At 36.0% G+C, this 13,712-nt stretch overlaps 1 long non-coding RNA gene across 2 annotated transcripts in view; it reads left to right on the top strand.

Annotated features, from left to right (window-relative positions):
* The window catches only part of LOC147914783 (uncharacterized), a 263,718-nt gene that overhangs the window by 186,015 nt on the left and 63,991 nt on the right, over positions 1-13,712 (top strand). For both annotated transcript variants that reach the window (XR_015554984.1, XR_015554985.1), the window contains one exon: positions 10,107-10,140. This is a non-coding gene — a long non-coding RNA (uncharacterized LOC147914783). The remainder of the gene's footprint in view (positions 1-10,106; positions 10,141-13,712) is intronic.

Raw genomic sequence — 13,712 nt, 5'->3', positions numbered from 1 at the left:
CTTGGTGAATTCATCTGAACCTGAAGTGTTGTTTTTTTTTTTTTTGTGGGACTATGTAAATTATAAATTCAATTTATTTACTATATTTAGGAATATTCAAAATTTCTGCTTTGTCTTGTGTCAGTTTTGGTAAGTTGTGTTTTTCAAGAAATTTTCCCATTTCCTCTAAATTTTCAAATTTATTGCATAATTCATAATGTTCCCTCATAATTTATCTTATACTATATGTCAGATCTGTAGTGATGTATCCATTTTTCATTCCTCATTTTGATAATTTGTGCTTTTCTTTTTTCTTAAACAGTCTTACAAGGCTGTTTTCTGGGAACTGCTTGAGCTGTCTCCACAAGTTTTGATGTGTCTTATTTTTATTATCATTTAGTTAAAAATATTTTCTTTTTATATTGCTTCTTCTTTGACCTATACGTTATTAAAAATTCATTGTTTATTTTCAAACTCTAGTTTACCATATGCATCTTTAATTTTTAGAGATTTTAAATTAGTGTATTTCTCACTTCCAGTAAAATCCTGGAATTATAGCACACTTTGTTCTACTTACCACTTTACTCCATTTACCACTATTTTCTTTTGTGCTATAATTGTCATGTATTTTAATAAAAATTTTTTTTTTCCTGGGTATAGAATAATAGCTTGGTGATAATTTTCTTTTAGCACTTTGCAGATATCTTTCTGTTGCCTTCTGATCGTCATCATTTTTACTAAAAACACATTCATCAGTCTTGGTGCTGTTTCATTAAAAGTAATGTGCCTTTTCCTTTGGCTGTTTTTAAGAATTTTCTTTGTTGGATGTGCCTAGGTGTGCTTTGCTTTGCATTTGAACTGCTTGGAGTTCATATGACTTTTTGAATCCATAGACTGATGATTTTCATCAGTTTTAGGAAATTGTCATCAGAGACTTCTTTAATTATTGCTTTTGGTCTCTTCTCTCATTCTCCTTCTGAGTCTCCAGTTATGCCCGTTTTAGGTCTTTTTACTTTGTTTCATATGTTTGTTATGCTCTCTTCCATGCTTTTCATTCTCTTTTCTCTGTGTACTTTAATCTTAATATTTTTTTACTCATCTCTGTTCACTATTCCTATTCTCTGCTCTGTCTAATCTGCCAAATTCTTAGTTTTAGTTATTTTTCACTTCTAGAATTAAAATTTTATCCCTTTTAATGAAAATTCTCCATATTTTTCCTCTATTTTCTTGAACATATTAATCATAGATAATTTTAAGTCTTTTGTTAATAACTCCCCTATCTGGGTCACCAATGGATCTCTTTCTATTATTTTTTTCTCCCAATTTTTAGTCACATGATTCTGTTTCTTGGCTCCTTGTTAATTTTTAAATGCATGCTAGACATTTGTATGAAACATTTTAGAAGCTCTAGATTATGTTATCGTCCTCTGGAGAGAATTTAATTTTCATCTAGAAGGCGGTTGAAATACAGGAAGACCACCTTGATTTAGTTAAGTCTCAATTTCAGTTTTGCTCTTATCGAAGAGTTTAGTTCTTCAGAGGCCTCCGCAAAAATCCTAGTGTATTTATCAGGACCTTTCTTTATAGACAGACCCTGAAACTCAAATTTGCTAAATTTTCTTTAGCGACAGACCCTGTGACTCAAATTTCTTTTTCTCCAGATGGCCCAAATCTCTACTTGCCTTTTAAACATCTCAGCAGCTTCTTTCTGAATGTTTCTTCAGCAACTTACCCTGTACAGCTAAGGAGACAGTAAGTCACTTGACATGGAAATTGCGCATAGAATTTTGGGGTCACTACTGCATGGTGACCTTTTCTTCAGAATCTTGGCCCCTCAAATCCTGGCTGTCTTGGTGTCCCTGAACTTCTATTCCAATCTAGTGACACAGCCACAAGTTCTAAACCACTGCTTTCTCTTTGAATTCTATGCCTTGAACTGTGAATTGGCAAATGCCCCAAAGGGACAAAGCAGCACACTAAGGTAGGACTCACCTCTATTTATTTCTTTCCCTTTAGGAGGTTGGCCCCTTAGGTCTTGGTTGCTTCTCAATGCCTTCAAGGAGCTTTATTTGTATTATTTTTGGTTTTTGTTTTGCTTTTGTTTTTGAAGTAGGTTAGTCTGGTACAGCTATTTCATGATAGCCCAAAAGAGCAACCTCCAGTTATTAGTTTTTTGATCCAGCATTTCTTCAACTTGTTATGATGGAAGCCATTTTTTTTTTTCTTGTCATTTAGTGAGCATTCCGCAGAAGATCTTTTAGAAAACACTACTCCAACCATGTCGGTCTATTCACCATTTCTCAAACACAAAAAAGTATTTCATACTCTTATGTTATTGCATTTCTTTTTCCCCTTTCTAGAATGGCCTTGCCCATACTTCTTTTGCCTTCTGAAATCCTACCAAACTCGACTTCTTTCATTAGCGATTCTGTAATTCTCTGAAGTGGAATAAAATCATCCCAAATTCCATAAAATTTCTTGAAATATAAGAGCCTGTGGGCACTTTGACTTTTTGTGAAAGCAGTATGTTTTCTCTTTATGGACAATGGGAGTCATGTAAATGAACATTTTTTTTTTTTTGGCTACCAGGAATTTTACTTTAATATGCTTTAATAAATGCATAATATCATCTAGTTTGTGTTGTGTTTTTCTTAAGCTTTTACTTTGGCATTTTCTCTAATTTTTATTACATAATTATTTATTTTTATATATGTTCCTCTAAGCTTTTTCAAATGCTTTGTAAAACAGATTATAAAACCGCATGCAATGTATACAACTTTATGAAATAGTAAACAACAGCAATAAAATGAACAGGTTTTTTCTCAAGACCATTTCAATTAATTATGTTGAGCCTCATTTTGAATCATTTATGACTTGTATTATTTTCCCCAACTAAATTGTAACTTTATTGATGGCATAATTATTCCCTTATCTAGCACATACATTTGGGGAATAAAACTTTGTTTTGATTAATTTTGTGATATAGATTTTCACAGTGGTCATGAGCAGGGCCTCTGAAGCCAGACTACTGGATTTGAATCTCACTTCTACCTCTTACTGCTTGAGATCTGGGGCAACTTGCTGAAACTTACTGAAACGCTCTTTGCCGTATTTTACTCATATTTAAAACATCATTTGTTTGCTGTAAGGATTAAATAAAGTAATATGTATAAAGCACTTAGAACGGTATCTGGCACATGGGAACTCTTCAATAAATATTACTTAGGCAATCTGGGAAATGTATCATGTCCTATTGTTATAGTCCAATGTTTGGAATGGTGAGTTCTGCAAAATTTTTCAAAGGTTTAAAAGCTGTGGAATGGCCCTGTAGTAATGTTCAAATTTATCAGCATCCAGAGACATATAGATGTTACCATAAGAAGTGAATAAACATACAGTTGTATTAAAAATAAATTTGTCCTAAGCTTTGTGTTTTAGCTTCCTCATACTAGTAATACCACTTTCAGAAGAAGATACGGGATTAGAAGATTACCTTGTTACTATACTATTCATCAATGACTTATTTTCCATTACCTTGAACAGTATTATAATCTACCAACGATAGGATTAGAAACTGCTGGGAGGGTAATGCTAATTTAACTATAAGTCGTAAGATATGATCTCTGCGTTATTGTTGGTTCTGATGACTGAGGTTGTTTTAAGAAATAATATTAGTACAATATTATGATCATGATTGGCCAGGGGAGCTTTCTTGAGCTTACCACTTTTGTATGAACTCCTGAGGGAAATTTGTTCCCAAAGAAGGCAAGGCAAAATAACTCTTTATTATCAACATGGTTGTTGTAGGATTCTACTAGGCTTGACTGGAGGGTTCTGGAGGGGTCTGTTTTCTATACCAGCTGAGCCTAAAAATCATTGTAACAAAGCTAGCCAATGGGCCTTTCTTTGCTTATTTTCCTTTACTCTCAAAATTGAATTTTGGAACTTCTCATCCCAATGGAAAAAAGGACACACCTGCATCTACCATAGGAATCAAAGGAATAATGAGTGAAAGCATTGACCACACGTCTAGGGTGTGGCTTCTCTAGGCTGCTGGCCTGGGGTCACCCTGAGCAGAGAGTAGACTTACCAGTGAGAGGGAGCATAAAGATTTGAAGGAAAGTGAGATGGCCAGGTCTTCAGAGTAGCTTGGGCTCATCCTGTCTTGACCACGTGTAAAGAAGAGTTTGGAAGCTGAAGCCAAAGAGATAGATGCTTGGGCCTTCTCACTGGCTTTAGCAGCATTCTGGCTCCGCGGAGGGAAGAGCAAGAAGGGCAGAGAGAGTGAGATAGAAGATGTAGGGCTTGTTCTGCTGGTGAATGAGACCTGGGATTTGTCTTAGTCATCTAGAAGGAAAACAATCTAAAGAAAAGGCTGCCCTCAAAAGCGTGGAAACCTGGGGCTGGCCCGGTGGCAGAGTGGTTGGGTTCGCACGCTCTGCTTCGGTGGCCTGGGGTTTGCAGGTTCGGATCCTGGGTGTGGACCTATGCACCGCTTGTCAAGCCATGCTGTGGCAGGCGTCACGCGTATGAGGTGGAGGAGGATTGGCAACAGATGTTAGCTCAGGTCCGATCTTCCTCACCAAAAAAAAAAAAAAAAAAAAAAAGTGTGGGAACCTAACCTGGCAGCGTCTCCACATACTAGTACAATGGTGAAAAAATTGTCCTGCATCTGACTGGTCCAGATTAGTATTCAGGGGAGTGTCTTGTCCTAGATCTGGAATCTTCATTGTAAAGGAGTAGAAAGGGAGTGGCTAATGAAACCAATAGGTATATAACTTTACAAAGTGCTTTGCATATAGTGGGGCCTTCTTACCAAAGCAGTCAAGGTCCAAAGTTGATTAGCTAATTGAAGAAAAGCAAGATATACTAAAAGTGATACTAAAACATTTTATTTTTCCCCACCCACACATTCACACTTGTGCACACCTGTTCATTGAGCAATCTTTTGTTCTACTGTCAAGTTTCCTCTATCAATATGCATCTATTGATTGGAGTTTAAGTTTCTTGAATAAATCGTTATGCATAGTCTGCAGTTTCTAATTGGTTTTCTTTGAAGTGGAGTGAGCTCTGAAATACATTTTTAGAGCAATATGAGTTCAGAATCTTTCTAAATATTTAATTTTTTCCTGAACTTTTAGTGTTGTTTTACCCACATTTAACTCAATGTGGGTAATACCCACATTTAACTCAGTGTGGGTATTACCCACATTTAACTCAATGTGGGTATTCTATTAACTCAATAGAAATTATTATTTTTAAAATCAATTTTCCTTTATCATATATTTTCAAAACACTTAGATTTCATAGAAACAGTGTTTTTCATATTTATATTGCATTGTTTATAAATTTAAATTGCATAATTAGAATAAAGTAAAGTAGGTATAGGAACAAATACAGCAGAATCTTTATAAGCCTCAGTCCTTCTGGTAGAAGCAGAGATGCAGGGGGATACTTGAAATTAGCTTATTAATTCTGAGAATCCAAGGGCCCTTGGACATTTCAGAGTAAATGGGGGAATGTTGGTTAACATGTAAGATGTACATCCTCAGAAGGAATACATGAGAGAAAGAATTTAATAATCTCTAACATTTTAGATGAGTCATTTGCAAATGGATATTGGTCATGAAACAGTATTCAATTACTTTGCAGAATCCAGTGGCATTTTGTTTATACAGATTTCCTTGAAGCACTTTCTGCACACACACACACACACACACACACACACACATTTCTGTATCACTTCGACCTGGCAAAATCATCTCTGCGACTGGACCAATTTTGGCTCAAACCAGTTCTGATCAGCTCTTGGGAACTTGGGAATATTTTATTTTGATTTGAGTTCAAATAAATGGTGTTGAGATCATGGTCATCTAGTCTATCTACTATAGGGGTATACTATAACAGAATGCAGCCAGGTATGAGAGCCTAGTCTGGGTAGCATCGTGATAGGAAAGACACAAGAGCAGGACATCACTCTTAGTGCTTGAATATGTACGTAGACTCGCCACCAGCTTTGAAGCTTGTTCCCGCTTTTTATAGTTGTGTGATTATATAGCAACTAGCTCTCTCTATGTTGTTTGCCTGTGATAGAAAAGATAAAAAAATTATGGGGTTTTTAGATGATTTTTAACGCAATCTGAAGTTAAAAACAGAACCTTTATGATACATGACACGATAGAAAGCTTTTCTCAATGAATGCTTTCAGAATAAGAATTTCCAACTGTCTCATATACTCACTTACTTACTAAGCAGGACTATAAGAGTCTAAAGCTTGTGTGGGTGGTAACTTCCAGGGAATATGAATATATAAGATCCTATGGAAGTAGAGATATTAAAGGCAGCTAAAACCTTTAGTCATTTTTTTTTCAATTTTCAACTTAGCCCTTAGAATAATGGTACTGCAAAAGCAGTAGCAACAAATTTAGACATATCAGATAGAAAACAGAAAATAGAGTGTGTCAAATATTCCTAAATTTCTCTAAGAGAGTGTCCAAATCATTGTGATAAAGCAAAGAGATAGAGCGAGAGCGAGAGCTGTGTATTGATAACTGAGAATTGACTATGAAAGAGTAACTAGCAGCATTCGTATGGGAAGTGAGTTACTTGGATTGCTTCTGTGAAGTATTAAATAGTGTCCACTTTAATTTTACTATATGTAATAATTTGCAATCAAGTCATTTGTTTATTCACTAAGTAAATATGTGAGCACCTTCTATCTGTGATATCACACTATCCCAGGCCATTTAAAATCTGATTAAACAGCTGAGAGGGAGAGGTAGGTAATGGCAGCAGGATGTGAACATGGTCTAAGCAAATATCACAGAAGGGAAGAAGTGCATTGGCACCAAATAGTCAATATTTCTTTTTGGCTTAATGCAACCTAGCATTAACGGAGAAGGAGGAATGATGTTGAAAAAGTAATCCTTTTATCAGTGTGCCTTGGAGTTTAAGTATTTATTTTTCCACCAGGAATTGAAGAAAGCTAAATTTATATTTTATAGCTTACAACTTTTAGAAAGAGAAATTCTCCTTGAGCACAAGTAACCATGTCTTTTATTTTTTCTCTAGGGCTCGAGTTCTTTGTACTTACATTTGGTTGACACGTGCCTGGCCTCTTGGAGTACGTGCCATATTCCTGTATGTAGTTTAGAAGTAACAGAAGCTAGCTGTGCATCAACTTACACAACTGGAGGAAAAACAATCAGTCATGACAGCAGTAATTAGAATTCATCAAATTATATTCATATTCTGTCCTATATCTTCTTTATCCTGATAGTCTCCAAAGCACATTAAGAGATAATTAGAGAAGAATGGTTCCATCCAAATGACTTTTAGTTATAAGTCATTGAACCACTAGATGCTGAACTATGTCACTTTCTCTGGTAGTTTGTAATGAAGATGTAACGCACACAAATATCGCATATGTATCTTTGTGCATTGAGGCTTATACTATATATTTCAATATGCATGGGAATTTTCCACATTACCTTACCTCGTGTCCACTGGTTTTAAGCAAGAAAAAAATGCAGGAAAATAACAGTGCAAATAGTCTTTCCATCTTATTCTGGGAATTTTGAAGTATTTAGTTTTTACCAATTGCCAGATATAAGAGTAGAAGCTGAATTTTTTTTCCCCTAGTAGATTTATTTAGAGTCAGCCCAGGAGCAACTTGTGACTTTTATTTTTTGGATGAGAAGTTCCCATGACTGTGAACTAAGTGAAGTGTGAAGGTCTTGGGTGCTGAAGCTGGGTGTCCAGATGCTGGGCTGAGTTTGGTTAATATTGCAGAGGAAATTCAAGCCAGTAAAGCAAATCAGTTGCACAATGTCAGGCTGAAAAGGGCTGCAGGAACCAAGGCACACTCATAAAAAGAATCAAGGAGGGTGATAATGTGATTCAATTTTGATGATCAAGATAATAATCACAGGAGATGTTAGGAGAGCAGCACAAAACAGACACATGATGAGGAAGGAGATGGCAGGCTGGGAAGATGGCTGGGATTCTTGAACAAGAAAATGAATCAAGAGAGGCCAGACCTTTGAAATGGCTGTCTACTTGAAATCTCACACATAAAAACATGTTTGTGGGAACAGTCTGCTGCTTGTGAATACATTTGTCAGTGAACCAAAAATGCCCTGTGGGTGAAAGCATTTCCTCACCCATCAGCAATTGAGGATAGCAAAGTACATGTTTAAAAAGGAAATTAAGTTCAATAGCTTTTGGTATGTTTGAATGGGAACATACATCATTTTTGCAAAGCTTCAGTGATATTCTTTAAACTGACAGCAGGTCTGACCACATTTCCTTCAGTTTCCCATAATGAATGAACTTGTGAACTCCTTAGGCCCTGTCTGGCTTTAGACATTTCAATGGTGTTGGCTCCTTTCAAACTTTCAGCTTGGAGGACTTCTCTTTACTTTTATTTGCTTTTATTATGAAATTTTTGATTATTTTATCCAGTTGCTCATTTTTGGGGAGAGCCATGGAAAAAGTTACCATTTAAACAGTTGGGCTTTTTGGGTTGAAGGATACCAATCTTCAAGCCACCCGGCATTGATTGCGGTAGGAGGGAGAGTGTTGGAATGACTACTGTAAGTCATACATGAGTTATAGGACCAAGAAGATGAACGGCTTGCAAGTCTGACTGTGAATAGCTCCAAAGTAAAATTAAAATTGTATTTATTGTCAAAAGAGGGGTTGTGTCTCTTGGACGCTTTCGAATGTGCTTTTTACCTTCATTGTGACAATTTGTAAGCTAATATCCATAAAGAACAGATTAGTTTCCAAGAAATTGTTTACTTCTCTATGGGCTAGCTCTTGGCTATCTAAGCAAACCAAGAATGGCTTTCTGTTCCTTTCATTTCACACCTATGTTCTATATGATAATTTAATGAGTAGATGTATAGTCATTTCAAAAAATTACCAAAAATATTTCAGATCACTATTTACTACGTGTAGAAGTTATTTTTTATTGTACAATTTCAAAATATACATTTATATAGACTTTGAAATTTTCAGCATTTTTTGATATGTACTTTTATCATATGTTATGCAATTTCACCACATAAATAATTATGCATTAGGAAGTTGTTAAAAACAAGACATCATATAAACACCTACTATATGCTTAGGCCTTTACATGGACTATCTTACTTAATATCTACAGAAACCCGAAGAAGTAGACATTATTATTTTTACCTCATAAACGACTACATGACATTAGGTGATTTGTCCAATGTTTTCGATCCAGTAAGTTTTTAGTAAGTTTTTGAACGAGGATGTGAACAAAGTCCTCTCTTTTCTCAATGTCTATAAATAAAGATTAAAATAAATAACTCATAATCTCACCACCCAAAGGTAAACACTGGCAGCATTTTCTCATATAGTCTATCAGATTTTTTCTACTAAAACACATCCGCCACCCCAGTCTCCATCCCTCACAGTTAGGGTCTCTGTTAGCAGCAGAATTATTCTCAGTTGGTTCTGCTGAAGAGACCTCAATGAAGGGATGATTTATAAGTGTGGGTAGGGCTTTGGGAGCCAACAAGGGAGGTTGAGCCACTTGGAAGCCAACACTGGTGGCTTATTACCTCCCGAGCCTGAGGGGGTTCAGGGAAAAATAATGTTATTGGAGCCCAGTGAAAGCTGGTGTCCTGGAAGAGGGGCTTCAGCCAGCTGCTGTAGTCCAGAAGGGGTGCAACCTCTACCACAAGTGCAGGGTGATAAGGGAAAAAGAAATAACCTCGCCTCCATCTCTTACTTCTCTCCTTCCATTCTAGTCTTCTGTTGGTGCTTCTTGTTGGCAGAACCCAACTGGAATCCAGCCTTGAAGGGAGCCCAGGTGGTGCAATCCGTAGGGGTTAGCCTCTCGGGGCACAGAGTGAGGGTTGGGAAATGTGGGGGAGTGCAAACAGGAAAGCCAGTGCAAGATCTAACTATGCAGAGTCATTTTCCATTTTATTCAAATTAACATTTAAAAAATGGCTGTATAGCAGTTTGCCATGTGGAGATGCCATAATCTTTACAATGGAATATTTAGTTCATTCGCAAATTTTTTACTAACAATGCTATAATGATCATTCCTGTAGGTACATTTTCACACATATCTTTTTTCATTTCCTTAGGATACAATCCTGGAAGAGGAATCGGAGTTTGAAGGTCTGCACATTTTGAGATGCAATGTAGTGCAATATAATGTGGTTAGTAAGTGCATGGACTCTTGAAGACTGACTGCCTGTGTTCAAATCCCCGCTCTGCCATTTACCAGCTGTGTGACCTTGGACAGGTTAATTAATCTCTCTGAGACTCAGTGTTTTCATCTTTAAAATGAGGCTAATAATAATCCCTATTTCACAGGGATATTTTTAGGATTAATTAGGCAATAATGCAGAACTATTAAGCTATTATGACTTATAATAAGCACATTTTAGTATTAGCTATTATAGTTAAGGCTTTTAACACATCTTGACAAACTGTTCTCTCAAAAGTTTGTGCTAGTTTACATTCCCTTAAGCGGTATGTAGGGGGCCCATTTCCTCATTCCTTCATCATTTCTCTTAATCTGTGCCATTTTAATAGATCAGACATGGTATCTCATTACCATTTTAATCGTCAGTCGAGATTTAATTTGGAGATAAATTTATTTCCTTTGATATAGAAGGAACTTCAAAATCATGTAATTCTTCAGGGTCATTATGAACATCAATCATCATGGTACTATAGCTGTACAAGAGTGATGGTTAATACAGAGTTCTGGTTTAGAATATTGGCTGCCGTGTCTAATAGCTTAGTAACTATGTAAATAAGGTACACTAATGAATATTCATGAAATATTTATCCCGGCCAGATAAATGCACCACCAAAGGGGTTCAATGAATACAAAGATTTTCCATAATGAAATGCTGGAGATATAACAGATGTACAATTCCAGTGTGGGATGGGCCCACTACTGTTTCCAAACAGCCATCACACGGCTCATGAAATCATCCTTGCACCTGCTCATGTGGTGTGCATCTGTGCTTTGTTGGCAGTGCCCCTGGCATCAATGTAGGAGATGGAACTAAACGTGATTGCTTTGTATCTGTAGCTGTTAGTGCATGGTAAGATACTTCTGCTGGTAATGTTATTTACAGCTTCCTCTTTAGTGGCCTCACATCTCCTCTCTCAGATTACTTATTTGAATGCGTCACTATCACCATGAGGCAGGCTAAGCCATTCATCTACTCTTACAAACAATCTGCCCGAAACTAGACGTAGAGATTCTGGTCTAAGGTTTAATGATGAAATTTCAATGACTTTGCTTTCAACGTTAAGGGAGTAGGGACTTCAGGTCTGACTCAGCTCTGACATGCAAGCATGTGGTGAGGTGGTGACAATGGAGAAGAATGGTGTTTTCCTCTTGCTGGCAATTTAGTAATAAAGTTGCTGACGCACCGATGTTACCTGATTAGGTCCATGTTAATTTATGTGGTTGTGTCATGGGGTGTCTGAGGAAAAGGAAGCCTATGGTGCACGTTTTCATAGAAAAGAGATTAGACACTTCTTTTATGGTTAGTTCTTCTTGTGTTGTCTTTAAAAAAATCTTTGCCTAGCCCAAGATCATAAAGATAGTCTCCTTTTCTCCTAGAAGTTTATAGTTTCAGCATCAGTATTTAGGTTTATGGTCTATCTCAAATTAACTATTTGTGTATTGGATGAGGTAGGGTCGGGGTCATTTTCTTCTACATATTTATGTGGTTATTTCAGCTTCATTTGTTGAAAAACTTTTTTTCCCCCTTGATTGTCTTTGTGCCTATTGAAAACCAATTGAATATATATGTCTGGGTATATTTCTTAAATTTCTATTCTTTTCCATTGATCTATTTGCCCATCAAAGTGGTTTTCAAAATATGGTCCATAGATCCATGGGGGTCCCTGAGATCCTTTCAGAGGGTCTGTGAAGCCAAAACTATTTTCATAATAATACTGAGATATTATTTGCTTTTTTCACTGAATTGCTATCTGCACTGATGGTGTAAAAGCAATTGTGGGTAAAACTGCTGGTACCTTAGTATGAATCATGGCAGTGGTGCCAAACTGTACTCATCGTCATTGTATTCCTCACTGCCACGCACTTAAGAAGTCCGTAATGAAGCAAGAAAAACTAATAATTTTATTAAACCTGACTCCTGAGTATGCGTCTTTTAAATTTTCTATTTGATGAAATGGGAAGTTTGCATAAAACACTTCAATTACATACCGAAATTCTGATGGTTGCCTAGAACAAGGATTGACAAATTTTTTCTGTAAAGGGCAAGATAGTAATGTTTTCAGCTTTGCACACCAAATCCTGCAACTACTCAACCCTGCCACCATAGCGTGAAAGTAGTCGTAGACAATATGTAAACCAAAGAGTGTGGCTGTGTTCCAATAAGACTTTATTTACTAAAATGGTTGTAAAGCTGGATTTGGCCTCTCCTGGTCATAATTTGTGGACTTCTGGTCTAGGAGAAAAGCACTTGTGCAGTTGTTTGCTTTCCAAGTTAAACTAAATGCTGTTTTTTCTTCCTTGAAACACCATCATTACTTGAAAGAATGACTGACAAACTAGGATTATTCAGATTTGAATATTTGGCAGATAGTTTCTCAAAAATGAAGAAAGTGAGCCTCTCATTCTGAGGAGATAGACTGACCATCTCTAAGAGAAAATTTTGCAAAATATGTATCTGACACCATAATCTTGATCACTTCCCGGTACTTGAAGACTTTATTGATAAGATTGATGGTGAAATTAATGAAGATGGTTTTTTGATATCTTGTAATAATGTGTGTCACCATTAGGAAGATATGCTGAACTTGATGAATCAATATTTTCCAAATGACCTATACATGATATTATACAAGCAAGATCCAGTCAAAGTGCGAGATAGACCAATGCAGCGTGAAAACTTCATTGATATGTTTTCAGGTTCTACATTGCAGCTAACCTTTAAAAAGCTACCACTTGTTGATTTTTGATGTAGTTTCGAAAGAGAATATATGTAATAATCTGAAAAGTCTGTGAAAATATTCTTCACTTTTTCAATACATATCAATGTGTTGCCTGATTTTCTTCACCTCCTTCGACCCAAGCAACATAGCAAAGGATTAAATACAGAACCAGATATGAGAAAAGCTGTCTTTTATTGTCAGATATTAAAGAGATTTTTTAAATTGTAAAACAGTGTTAATTTTCTCACTGATTTTTCTTTGTTTTGGAGAATAGTTACTTTACATAAAAATATTTAACTTTTGTTAACATGTGATTAGTTTATTGTTATTTTTCAATGACTTAAAAATAAACTTCGAAAACTTTTCAGTTTTAATTTCTAATTATGGTAAGTATAACCCATATTAACAAAAGCTCACTGGGATCCGCAATAATTTGCAAGAGTGTATAGGAGTCCTAAGACCAAAATTCTTCAGAATTGCTGGTCTGTCTTTACATCAATACCCCACTGGCTTAATAATTGTAGCTCCAGAATAAGTCTTAAAGTCAGGTAGAGAGTTCTTAAATGTTATTATATTTTCAAGAAGTTTTGGCCATATTAGTGCCTTTAAATTTTCAAATAAATCTTCCAATTAGTTTATCAATATCTTTTTTTTTTTTTGAGGAAGATTGGCCCTGAGCTAACATGTTTTTCTTTTTTCTCCCCCAAGTCCCAGTACATTGTTGTATATCCTAGTTGTAGTTTCCTCTAGTTCTTCCATGT

Source organism: Ceratotherium simum, chromosome 17 (assembly GCF_057802395.1).
Source record: "Ceratotherium simum simum isolate JZ-2026a chromosome 17, ASM5780239v1, whole genome shotgun sequence".
NCBI lineage: Eukaryota > Metazoa > Chordata > Mammalia > Perissodactyla > Rhinocerotidae > Ceratotherium > Ceratotherium simum.
This window is presented reverse-complemented; position numbering and strand designations above follow the sequence as displayed.